Genomic DNA, 12,734 nt, shown 5'->3' on the forward strand with positions numbered 1-12,734 from the left:
TGTTGGTCCATGACTATAGAGGAATCTAAATTTCAGGTGTACAGATAAGGCTCCTTGGCAGGGCTGCTAGAAACTCTTTAGGAAAACAAACTTATTTTTAACAACAGTTCTAAAAGAGGAGGAGGAGAAAGAGGAGGAGAAAGAGGAGGAGATGATGGGGGGGGGGGGGAACTACCAAAGAACAAAAGGTTTTAGCCAGCAAGGGAGATGCATTTCCCATGCAGTACAGGAGCTATTATATTCTGGCATCCTCTCCCAGTATTGGGCAGGGATGCTTTAGTAAAGCTGGGAAAACAGATTTCCACTTACCATTGCAAGAGACAAAACAAAACCCCCAGGCAGATTTCCACTGGCAAGCAAGCAGGATGCTGCACAGAAATAAATAAATAAATTGCTGTGAAATCATGCTGGGAGGAATATCGTGGCTTGGCATGAAGGCACCTCTGTCTAGAGGAGCCAATGCTTGTCAAGATAAAACAAAACGGGAAGAAGGATCTCCTTACCCAGCCTGCTATTAGGACCTAGTTATCATGGTGGAAAGGTCCAACAAGGATGGAACAAACAAAGTAACATTTCTAAAAGCTTAAGCAAAAAAGCTTACCCTTTTGGACAGCATTTGTACCTGGACCCCAGTTCCAGAAATGCCTTCAATATTTGGGTCTGTCTACAGCAAATCTTCAAGAGCCCAAGATTTAGGCTTAAAATCTCTTTCCCCAAGTTGGAAATTGTTTGATCTAAAATTCTGGTGTTGGTTGCCTCTGCCTAAACCAAAGGTACATCTACTATGTGCTGAGATAAACATCTTACTGTGGTCTCAGCCCTATATATAGTTAGGCAGCTAATAGGAAAATGCTTCTTCCAGTGGGATACTCTCTAGGTGACACCCTGCCTATTTGTGTAGAATGATAGAGAGGAGGATGATAGACCTGGGAACACTCCATGCTGCTAAAATTGTGAAATACTATTTAAAAACCAGTTTTTAGGTTCATAAACAATATAATAACTTTGTCTTTTCAGAGGTGTTGTGTTTCAATAGCAGGGGTCTTATAGGGCCTGTTAAATGTATATGTTGTTTCAAAGAAAGAAAGAAGAAAAGCCTTGAGGGCAATTTTATCCATGTATATAAATACCTGATGGGGATAGCAAAGAAGTCTGAGCCAGACTTTTCTCAGTGGTGCCCAGTGACAGGACAAGATGCTAAGAACACAAATCAAAATATAGGAAATTCTATTTAAACATAAGAGAAAACTTTTTTACCTTGAGAGTGGTCAAACACCACAGCAGGTTGCCCAGGGATATTGCAGTTTCCACCCTTGGATATATGAAAAACCCTACTGGACACGGTCCCAGATAACATACTCTAGCTGACCATGGTGTGAGCATCTGGTTGGACTGGATGATCTCCAGAGGTGATTTCCAACCTCAACAGTTCTGTGTTTCTGTAATTTTCTGCTGTGTGAGATGCTGACCTCTCCAGACCTGTTGGTAAACTGTATTTACTGTGCAATATGACCAGAGGCCCACAGGTTTGTCCTCATATAAAGTCTGTTTGACCCAGTGAGGCTTTCATGAGACTTCCCTTAGCCATGGAGCACAAGCCCCCAGAAGACTGGCCTGGTGTCTCAGTGTTCTGGGAAGGGTTCCCAGTCTTGCACCAGAGGCTGTTTGAGCATCACTTTTTAAGATGAAATGGATAGAGCAGAGCTCACCCACCTCCTCATGCACAGCCCAGCTTTCCCTGCAGCCCTGTCCTTAGGAGTGCAGCTGGGATGGGGCAGCTGAGGCAGCTGGAGGCAGATGCTGCCCATCATCTGGCAGAAACACCATCCAGGAGTGCCACCTGCTGGGTCTTGGGCAGGCAGTGATGGGAAGCTCTAGCAGTCACCCTTCCCTTCGTGTCAGGAGGCAAGCTGGGCATTCCAGCTGGTGGCAGGGCTCATCCTCTCTCCCCAGGCTTGGTGGCCATACCTTTTTGCTGAAGGTACTGAGGAAGCATGTGTCAAGAAAAATCTGGCTGATTTTACACAACTTGATTGTCACTGGAATGAGCAAGAGTATCAGTCTGAGGAAAGCAAGCTTTTAAAATGGGAACTTGCCTTTACCATCTGAGCCTCATCAGTGCTCTGTCATGCTGCTCCATGGGACTTCAAAACTCACCCCAGAGGTTCTCTGCTTCTCCCAGCTGAGAGGTGCTTGCTGAGGATGATAGAGTGGGAACACTCCACAGTGCTAATCCTGTGAAATCCTATTGAAAACCCAGATTTTAGATCCACAAACAACTTAAATAACTGTAACATTTTTCAGAGCTGTATCTTTACGGGGCCTAGTGATCAGGTCCTTTCTGATGTGGTGCCCTAGGGAATATCAGATTCCTTGTCTTTCCTTCTAGCTGTTGCACCGCAGGGCAGGCACCACCAGTGGCAGATCTTGGTGAGGGAAAGGGTGGATCTCGAGTGCCACAGCGTGGGGAAGAAACCCTGCAAGGTCCTGCCCAGAGGCAGGGGAAGCTCACTAGTGAAATCTCCGGAAAATCATCAGCTATCTGCAGTTCTGACTAGCTTGTACACTGCCTGAACTGGTGTATCAGCCTCTTCTAGTTTTAAAATCACAATATGCAAGGAGTAAGTTGGGATGCAGGGGTGGTATTCAGGACAAGCCTCTGATCTTGAGCCTTGTTGCATCCCCTCCTATGACACATAGCCCTGTACTCGTAGCAGGTGTGTTGTGAACAGCCATAGCAGCAGCAAGAGAAAAGCAAGGAAGTTTCTGGTGGTAAAAGGAGCATCTTTGCAGCAAGGATTGGAGCATGCCTGATAGCCCACGCCACAGTCTGTTGTGCCATGGCTTTCCTGGGCCAGGTGGGTTACATCCTCATGGAGACTGTCCCAGACAGTCATGATTGGATTGGATCCAATCAGCTCTGGTGATTTGCTCTCTAGGAGGCTCATCCCAGTGTTACTCAATTTGCCACTACTCTACATGTAATCTTAACTCAGCCCTGATCCAAAGTAGTGCTGAGCACTCTGTTCTGCTAGCGTGCTCGGGTCTTCATAACAGCTAATGTGGCCAGGTGGGTGGAGAAGTCTCATGGATCTTTTCCTTGACAGCACAATCCTGTTACATGCTAAGCTGAAGATGTGTGATGGCAGCAGTTTTTAGGCAATGTCTGTGATCCTGAAGAGTAAAGGGATGGCTTCAGTGAGCAGTTTGCTTTCTGCTTTATAGAGGAACTGCTCTGAGACCCAGGACTAATTTCTTCCCTCTTTCTTGTAGGGTTTTTCTTGGCTCATCTACTGCTATCTTCTGAGCAGAGTGCTTTCAGGAGAACCTAGATCCTGCTGTGCTCTATAGTATTTTAAACCACCAGGGTCTGCAAGACTTTAGGGACAGTTAATGAAAAGTCTGAAGAAGTCCCTATGCCGCTCCATGCAGCCATATGGAACAGTTCCTGAATTAACCAGTAGCATCGGTGCACTGAGGGAGCCTTCCTGCTGCTCTGCCAGGCAATGGTAGCCCAATGATGCTTTGGAAATCACTTGCTCTGGCATCAAATTACAACATCACAGGAACACAAAACCGTATTTCCCTACAATGTTTCTGAGGAGCAGGCTCCTAGAGAGCTCAGCAGAGTGAATCAACCCCCCCGAGGGGATTCAAGCAGGTTCTAGATGGGATCTAGGGGGAGATTTTCTTGATTTTATTAACTGTCTCTTCTAGAGACTCCACTGACAGGCTGGGACTTCACTGTTTTCAGGTCCTGGCCTAAGACTGCTAGCTGCTCATGTGCTTGGAGAGATTTTCCAGGGGGAAGGGGAGGAAGCGAAAAAAAAAAAAAAGCAGCATCTGTCCTGAGAAAAAGGGAATGGTCACAGGGACAGTTAACATAGAATCATAAATAGCCAGGCACAGAGACCTGACCAAAGCTCTGCAGCCTGCTGCCCATACTTTGCCACCACCCCTGCCACATCCCCAGCAAAGGAAATAAGGAACCCCTTCCCAGCAGGTCAGGCTTGTGGAGAGCTACTCTCAGCCTGTCCCACCACGCTGGGATGATATGAGCCAGGGAAGGGAATAGCTAAGTCATTCTGAGGGCAAGAAACAAGATTTTTTTTTGGTGATCTGTTGGAGAAGGATTAAACGAGATACACTGTGCTATTTCTGGGACAGTGGTGCCTCCACTGAAAAACTCCTGACTGTATGTAGAGAAAGATATTTCTGAATCAATAAATGAATAATATAATCCTTTTAGAAATTATATTTAATTATAATATTTCAGCAAGGTATTAAAACAATGTGACATTGGGCAAATGTGCACCAGCAACAAATAAGCACTGTCTGGATTAACAGCAGAAGTACCAGGAACATTTTTCCATAGCTTACTGAAATATGTCTATTTAGTGAATATCTTGAGTACTAAACTACTGTGCACACCTTCTCATCATTCATGCCACTGAGATTTTTCATCTATTGATACATCTCACTTAACAAAATAGTCCATTCTTGGCTCAGTGCTTTTATTATTTTACAGGAATTAGAGCTGTGAAATTGCAGTTCCAGTTTTTAATGAAATGGAATAGTCTGGTCTCAAATGAATAGTTTGAACTGGTTTGTGCTGTTGTAATCTAGGCTAAATCCTGTGCTTATAGAAGCTTAGTGACATGCTAGCTTGTATTGGACATTGAAATAAGATCTCCTCCAGTCCTTGCTTTCAATATCCCACCTTCAAGTCAATTAGTGGTAGGTGGGCAGCAGACTGTAACATACACCCAAAAGACCCTGATATAGAAAGCTTCAGGATCTAGTTAAGCTTATGTTTGCTTTTCTGAGTACAGAAAATATGTAGTAAGGTGTTTCACCAAATTGGACCCCTAATAAACTCTTCAAGAGAAGAGGTAAAGCACAGACAAATGAGGATGAGAGAAAGGTAATTTTACCCTTATTCTCTATAGGGTTTTTGGGGCACTATTTAAATATGACCCAAAAGTTCCCCATCTGGACATAAGGTGTTCAGAGGTGGCATGGAGGGCAGATGTCACCAGCTGACTGCCCTGAGCTGGGTTGCACAAGGACAAAGCTCAGCTCCTCACCAATGGTAGGAGCTTGGGCACTGTGCAACACTGACTGCGTGGCTGAGGAGGCTGGTGAGAGAGAGGGGGGCACCTGGCACCCCAGCCCTGATGCTGGTCTCGTTCTGTCATGGAGGTTGGTGGTTTGAGGGATGCTTCAGCTGCTACAGCCCTCTGGTGAGAAGTGTGTTGGGCACTGCACAGGGCTGGCAATGCAAGACAATGCTAAGCAGAGTAAAACATTTTCTCTTCATCTATGTTCTCATTTGAAAGTGTGGGGTTTATTAGGGCTTTTTTCCCTTCCCAGAAAGTACCTTATTTTGAAGGACTTGCCCCCCCTAAAATAAAGCCCCCTCCATGTAACACATAGAATGAAAGCCATGGCTTTGAATAGACTTACTATTTGCTGAAATAAATGTTAATGAGATTTTTTTTACATTTTCCATCCTGCTCTGAATAATGCCCATGTTCCTGGCATTACAAGACATTTTTCCCACCTCTACTCTTTGAGGGCAGTAGGAGATTTTAGGGCAGGAAATCTTTGGAGCTGGAGTTTTGAGGGGAGCACAAATATTACGGGAAGACTCTGCACACTTGTATGAAACTGCTTCAGCTTAAAATCCTTAGACTTTCCCATAAAACGCCAGCTGATTAGCAGAGCTTCCACATGATGCAAAAATAATTTCTAAACTCCTGGACCTGGCACCCATTCCTGGCCATGGAACAGTGGAAAGAATGTTAATGACAGAACAGAAACACATAAGCATGAGAATAAATTCCCTATTACAGCTATTTTCTGCAATGTATCCTCAACAAATAGTCCATGATTAAAAATGTTTCTAAAAGGTAAAAAGGGATTTGGAGCAGAGTTGACATCCCAGAGAGAGTAGTTTAATGTGTTGTTGGAACTACAAATAAAAAGTGTTACCTTATAAAATAGTGGATTTGTTTGCTGGCTTTGAACGCTCTGCTTAACACAACCCCTTTGGTGAGATTTCCTGATAGTAATTAAACTTCCTGGTGACATTTTTTGTTGTTGTTTTTCTCCTTTTAAATAAATCAACAGTCAGACTTCTCTCCCCATCCTGTGGAACAAAGCTGAATGCTCTGAGTTGGTCCCCGGGCTGTTTACATGAATGCCTGCAGAGGAAATGTTCTCACGTTGGCATCAATTGAACCACAAAGGTTCATTGAGATCAGACTGAAAAGTGGACACTGTGAATCCTCCTCCAGCTGTCCCCCTGGCACCATTAGGAAGGGAAGATCCAGCAGATGGATTCAAAGGAGGGCTGAATTATCCTAATCTGACTCTACAATCTGCTTTGTTAATGAGTCCTTAAAAGTCCCCCTGAGACGGCCCAATAATTGAAATCTCTAAACCAGGCTGCCCACCTCAGACGATATATGTGCACTTTGGCTGCATTAATCCTGCCACCCAAATAGCTTTTATGGAGATGACTGGGAAGGAGTGGGAAGATAGCTGGAATGGGCTGAAGCATTGTTAGCTGAGAAAGCAGCAGCATTTACTTCATGGCTCTAGAAGCAGCCTGGGTGCTCCTGTTCCCACGCCAACATGGCCATGCACCTCCCGGGTCCTGGGGCTGTGCAAGTATTCATCCCTGGGGTCCAGCTACCTCTTCTGTGGCCATGGAGACAAATTCTTTGAAGATTATTTATTTCTCCCAAGCAGTGTGTGTTGATTAATAGAAAAAGATTCTGTGTTTCTGGGAAGATGGAAGCAGACTGCAACCAAGTAAGCTGACAAAGGTCTTAAACTTTTTTTGCTTTTGGTGTTTCTGTAAGAGTTCTCCTCTGGTTCTCCTACTGCATGTCCATTTTTCAGGCTTGGAGTGTTTGAGACAGCTCCAGGGGAGAGAAACTAGGCCTCTGAAAGCAGATTCTGTAAAAATTGTGTGTGTGCAGGACAACCAGAAAGCCAGTGCCACCAAGCCCCTTGAAGCATCAACTAAGGAGAAGGAAAAGCTGCAGGTGTGTGGCTACAGCAAAATAAAACTCCTTGCCCCTGAGCCCAGAGTGTCAGAGTCCTGAAAATACCACCAAAGCTATTTTAACTTTGCAAAGTTCAATGCAATGCTAGGATCTGGAAAGAGGTTAACATCAGGTCCCTGACTTGCCTCTGGGATCCATGAGGAACCCCCAGAAGCTGGCCCGATGCATGTGTTTTGATAGTGTACAGGCTTGAGGTTCAAAGGTTCCCTTTGAACTGCCAACCATTACATAAAAGAATGACAGGATAAAACAACTGCACTGCCAGAGACATGGATTTTCATTCAGTCTCAGATGCTGTGGCACAGCACACCAAGGTGAGCTCATCAGACATGCTCATCTCGCCAAAACACAGTTTCCTAGTAAAGCAGATATTTTTCTGGAAGTACATGACTTACTCAGATTTTCCTTTGAAGAAACAAATTTGGGACCTGGGAGTCAGGCTGGCCCAGAGCCTGCTCAAATGGCAGGGTTCCTGCCACACTCTGCAGGTGGCTCTGGGGTGACATGGAGGTTTCACAAAGCCAAGACTCTGCTCAGCTTACATTATGCCTCCCACAGTATCTCCCTATACTGCAGCTGAAAATCCTATCCTTGAGAAGAACTTACTGATTTGGCAGCAGATTAGAAGATGAGGCAGCATACCTATGTCCTGACTCACCACCATGGCAGAAACCATGCATTTCCTATGAGGCTTTCTATCACCCTCAAAGCAGACTAGGCAGGTTGACATTTCAGCCACTGAAGAAACTCCTTGACAGCTTTCAGGGTCTTTTTGACACTCTGATGTAACTCTGCCTTTCAGACAAGCACAATATGTTGCATCTACAAATCATAAACCACCAGTACAAGAATAATTCTTTTTAAGACTTTCTAGAGAATCAAATGTCCAGGACGATGCCTGCTATGACTTTATTCATGAGCAATTGTGAACAGTTTTATCTTCTACATAGCTGAAATAACCCAAATGTTTCAGTCTGGCAGAGAGATTTAATGTCAGCATAGATTTAATGCTATGTTCACATTTCAGATTTGAACTTCTACTGCCTTATATCTTCAGTGATATTTTCTCTCAGGCAAACTAGAGGCCAGCTCTACCATCTGGAAAACCCTAAGTATCCTGCCAAGTGTAATGTGGATGAGAAAATAACTGGTTTCCAAGTGAAACTGGGGACTAACATCAGTGAATCCAGCAAGTTTCTTAAGACTTACTCTCTTGCTGATGAGCTCTGTAAGCACATTGAACAGTGGCTGAAATGGAAATATGAGTAACATCAGTGAATCCAGCAAGTTTCTTGAGACTTGCTCTCTTGCTGATGAGTGTGCACGTGAAGAAGAACAATGTGAGTTACTGCCACAGGCTGGTCCATCTTGGCTAGTGATGTAGGGTGTATCTACAGCCTTTTATTTTGATTTTGTTGTACCAGCTAAGCAAAGAGAAAGCAAATAAACTGTCAGACATCTCACATAAGGGCAGAAATTAGAAGGGCTTTCCAGTCATCAGAACAGAGATCTCTATTGCATTTACTTGCAAAACTTATTTTTTCAGGTGAAATGGTGCATGAGACTTTCAATGTCAAAGCGAAACAAGGTTTGTTTTGTGCTTCAGTTCATAAAAGTTATTAAGGAAGAGGGTCAGGTTTTCCCTTCCTCTCTCCCTACCTCAGAAAGAAATCTGAGGGTTAGTTGTTCGATTTGCTGGGGTGAGGCATGTTGCAGGGGAGACATCAGTGAAAATCACAGCAATCCTGGAAGAAACCCTTTTGTGAGTCTGGTGTCTGTACACCGAGCAAACCAGATGCTGTCAGACTTTCCCAATTAGGAGCGTAACATGGGTGAAATAAGCAATTCCTCTTTCTCACAGATAGCTGTAGCCCCAGTTCATTAATCAGCCGTCACTCAGACAGGCTCCAGCGAGGAATGCTGATAGCATTGCGGCCAGAGCAAGGAGGCTGGGCAGGGAGAGCGGTGCTGACAACACCCTGTGCACAGCTCCCACTGTGGGGCTACCAGCATCAAACCCGGCCGTGTCTCAGCATTTTTCTAGATCCTAAAGCTGAGCTACAGGCAATCTCCGATCTGGCTCTGAAGTTGGAAACAAAGGGACCTTTAATGTCTCAACAGGACAGAGTTAGAAGCCCCTCCAACCTATATGAAAGGCTGTCATAATTAAAACCAAACAGAAACCGTCTGAATTCCTTATTAAGGACACTTACTAGAACAGCATTAACCCCTGAGTAGCCCAGAAAGCTTTTAATGTTTACAGATGTTGACAGGAGTGTATACGCAAAGGCTTTCTTGGTTAGTGCCAAGGGGCCAGATTTGGAGCTGGTGTAAACTGAGGCTGGAATGCTGTGGCTGACCCTCCAACATGACTTGTTTTAGTGCCTTTGTCCATATTATACCTGATAAAATAGAGGTAGAAAAGAAAATGAAACAAACAAACAAACAAACCAAATAAATAAGAAACAATGGATTTGGAATATGTTTCCTTAATTGCACATTATGTTTCTGGGTTATTTTCAATCATCAGAGTTAGACAGACTCCAGAAATATTGATCTTTGTCTATTTATTGGATTAAAAAATGGTATAAAAACATTCTGCCACCTCTCATGTGGTATTAACAGACTCGATGCAGTTAACTTGTGGTATTCATGGATAAACATAAATATTTAGCCTCCAAAATTACTAAATTCCCTTACAAATAGGAAAAAAAATTACTTCAAACATTATTTTCTCTGTTGCCAAACCATAAATAAATTCAAATACCCTTCTAAGCTGATAGCATTTCCAGTATTCTCTTGAGTGTGAAATTTAGATGTCAGAATGGTCAGACTAAAGCACGCTCAGTGTATTTCTTAGACAGGCATGAAGGCTGTTAAAGAAACTACAAAACCGGGTCTGTGACTTTGTTCAAGAAAAACATGATCCATTAAGCAAGTGAGAATGTGAGGGTGTCTGTAATTCAAGAGAATTCACATTGTAACTCTTTTTTTCCACTGCATTTCCAGTATTAGGAAACAGTTTGATGTGAAAATGAAGAAAGATTATGTGTACGTATGTACATACAGACCTGCAGCTGTGTGTGCGTATGTGTATATGTAAGTACTCCCAGCTTGTGAGATTAAGCTTTTTAGTCACATAATGCCAATTAAAGGAAGTTACAATAATAATATTTATTGCTGTAGATATTGTTGTTATTAGCATTATTACTAGTTACCAGATAAAACCAGTTGTGCATGAACTTGAGAAAATCCTCTCCAGATATAAACCAAATTGCCTCCTTTACCCTTCACATCAAAAATACCTGAGTTCAGACAAGTACCAACAATCCTTTCACAACTAAGCATTGCTCTTAAGAGATAAGGACATGGATGAAACAGATTGTTGTGACTGGAAAAAAGCCTGACACTGCAAAAGAATGCCAATGCCAATTGACAGAAAATAAAACTCAAGGCAAAGCCACAGTATGGTTGTCAACACAGATAATTTCCCAGTAACATGGTTCAGTGCCATTGACATTACATGCTGTTGAAGCCAATGCCATCCACTAAACACTTCATAGCGCATGAAGGAGAGTTGTTCCTGGCCAGAAAAAGTCACATTTGGCCAAGGGGTGTAATTCTGCCTTTTACAAGAGGTTCACTGCCCACACACTGTGCCTTGCAAATGCATCGAAGGTGCTGGCCCCATGCAGAATGGTGCCAAGCAGAAGTCCCTGGATAAAATGCAAGGGTGCAGCAGCAGATGCCAGCCCCTGCTCCCTGCACTTCTAAGCACTTCTAAGCGCTGCTCCCAGGTGACGTGGAAGGGCAGAAGGGAATTTCCCAAAACTCAAACTCATCACCCACGGCTGCACGTCTGCCTGACAGAGGTCTACACCTCCCATTGAAAGAGGGTGAATGGAATCCACACCTTGGCACAGGCTGCACAAAACCATCTGCCTAGGGACACCATGCTCCCATGGGGATGCTACGCTCCTATGGGCATGCCTGGGGGTGTAATGCCCCAACCTAGGCAGAGCTGCAAGCACAGACCCCCACCAGCCCTCCTGAGCTTTGGTCTGAGTTAACAGCTTCTTCAAAGCCAGAGCCTCTTCTCCAGGAGCTCTCATCAGATCAAGGCTTTAGTCTGGCTGACTTCAAAGACCCACTGGAAATGTCAAGACACAATACCTACTTTCAGGCTGTCGTTCCTGTCAGGTGTGCTGTAATGCTATCTCGCCAGCTTCAGTGCAAGCAAGACTTGCTACCATGTGTTTGCAAGCAGGCTGCCACATTTAGAGAGGCTGGTGTCATGTGATTGAAATAACAGAAAGGTGAACGAAAAGTAGGCAGGAAGTGAAGAAAGATTTGGGTCTTGATGTCTGACACACATGGAAATGAGCTTTCTCTTCCCAAAAGTGGTAGAGTGCTTGTTAATCTTCCAGGTTTTCCTCAGAGAATATAACCAGTGTCCTCAACTAAACTGACCCATCCCTCAGCTGGAACCAGGGCAGTGATGGAGGTGCACTGAAATCTGAGTCCTCAAAAAAGTTGCCCAGCTGAGATGCTTCCACCAAGATGACATGGCCCTAGAAGCCAAGGGGAGCCAATCCCTGCCCTCTTCCAGCCAGCTGCCCATCTCTGATGGGATCCCTTTGCACTGGATTGCAGCACCAGTTCATGTCAAGGGACACACCTTGTCTTGGGTTGGACAAGACACAAAGGCTCCCATCAGTGCCCCAGGGACGAGCTCTGCTCTGCAGTGTCTGTGCATCACCGCTGCTGTGCGGAGTGGGAAAAATATTCCCATAGCATGTGGAAAACTGCTCAAAGGAGCCACGGAGATACATTTCATCATAATACATAAATTAAGGGAAGAGTTTAGAGTTCATAAATAGTCTAATTAACCTAAATCCTTTATTTTGCTTTAGCTGTAAGAAGCTCTGGATTCTTAGCTACTTTTTCTTGCCAAAAAAAATCTTTCTTGCTGCTTCATTACTGACCCAGCAAAGTTAAGTGGTGTCATTTTTATTGAAAAAACATGGTCAAGTGTGTCACAAACTGAGAAGCAGTAATGTAATTTGCTACTGCTTTGCTTCAAGCACTAAGAGAGAACACAAACAAGTTTCGCTAAAAATGAAGACCGCCAAAAGCTATGTTTCTGTTCTGTATTGGCTGGGCTTTGCAGATGAAAGAGTGAGAATGCTGTATTTTGAAACCAAAAAGGCTTACAAATATAAATAAAAATCTGCCCGCTGTGCAGCATTTACTTAGTACTTTCCTGACTCTGTTGTTGTGCTGGCTCAATCGCAGGGTCTATCTTTTAATTTTGTTTATATTTTCCTAATGCAAATTGTGACTTGTACCCTGGGAATGTGACAAAGTCTTTCTTCACAAATGCAAAGAAGACAGGAAACTCACGGTTCCCACAAAGCAGCTTTGACTCTTGCTAGATGTGATAATTTCGTTAGCAGGATCCAGACATTAGAGCATGGATCAGTGAGCCAGACCAAGAAACCACAAGGGTTCCTGTCCACCCATGGAGAGTGGCTTGCCTGAGCAGGGTCCAGTCTGATCTATATCATCCTGGCCTCACTCTGCAGTTTTCCCTTGCCTAGTGTCAGTTTCATAGCAGCAGGTACAGGATCTCAGCTTGCACCTTTGTTCTACCACTGG

The sequence above is a fragment of the Chaetura pelagica genome, unplaced genomic scaffold, assembly GCF_000747805.2.
Source record: "Chaetura pelagica isolate M959 unplaced genomic scaffold, ChaPel_1.0 scaffold17, whole genome shotgun sequence".
In the NCBI taxonomy this organism is placed as follows: Eukaryota; Metazoa; Chordata; class Aves; order Apodiformes; family Apodidae; genus Chaetura; species Chaetura pelagica.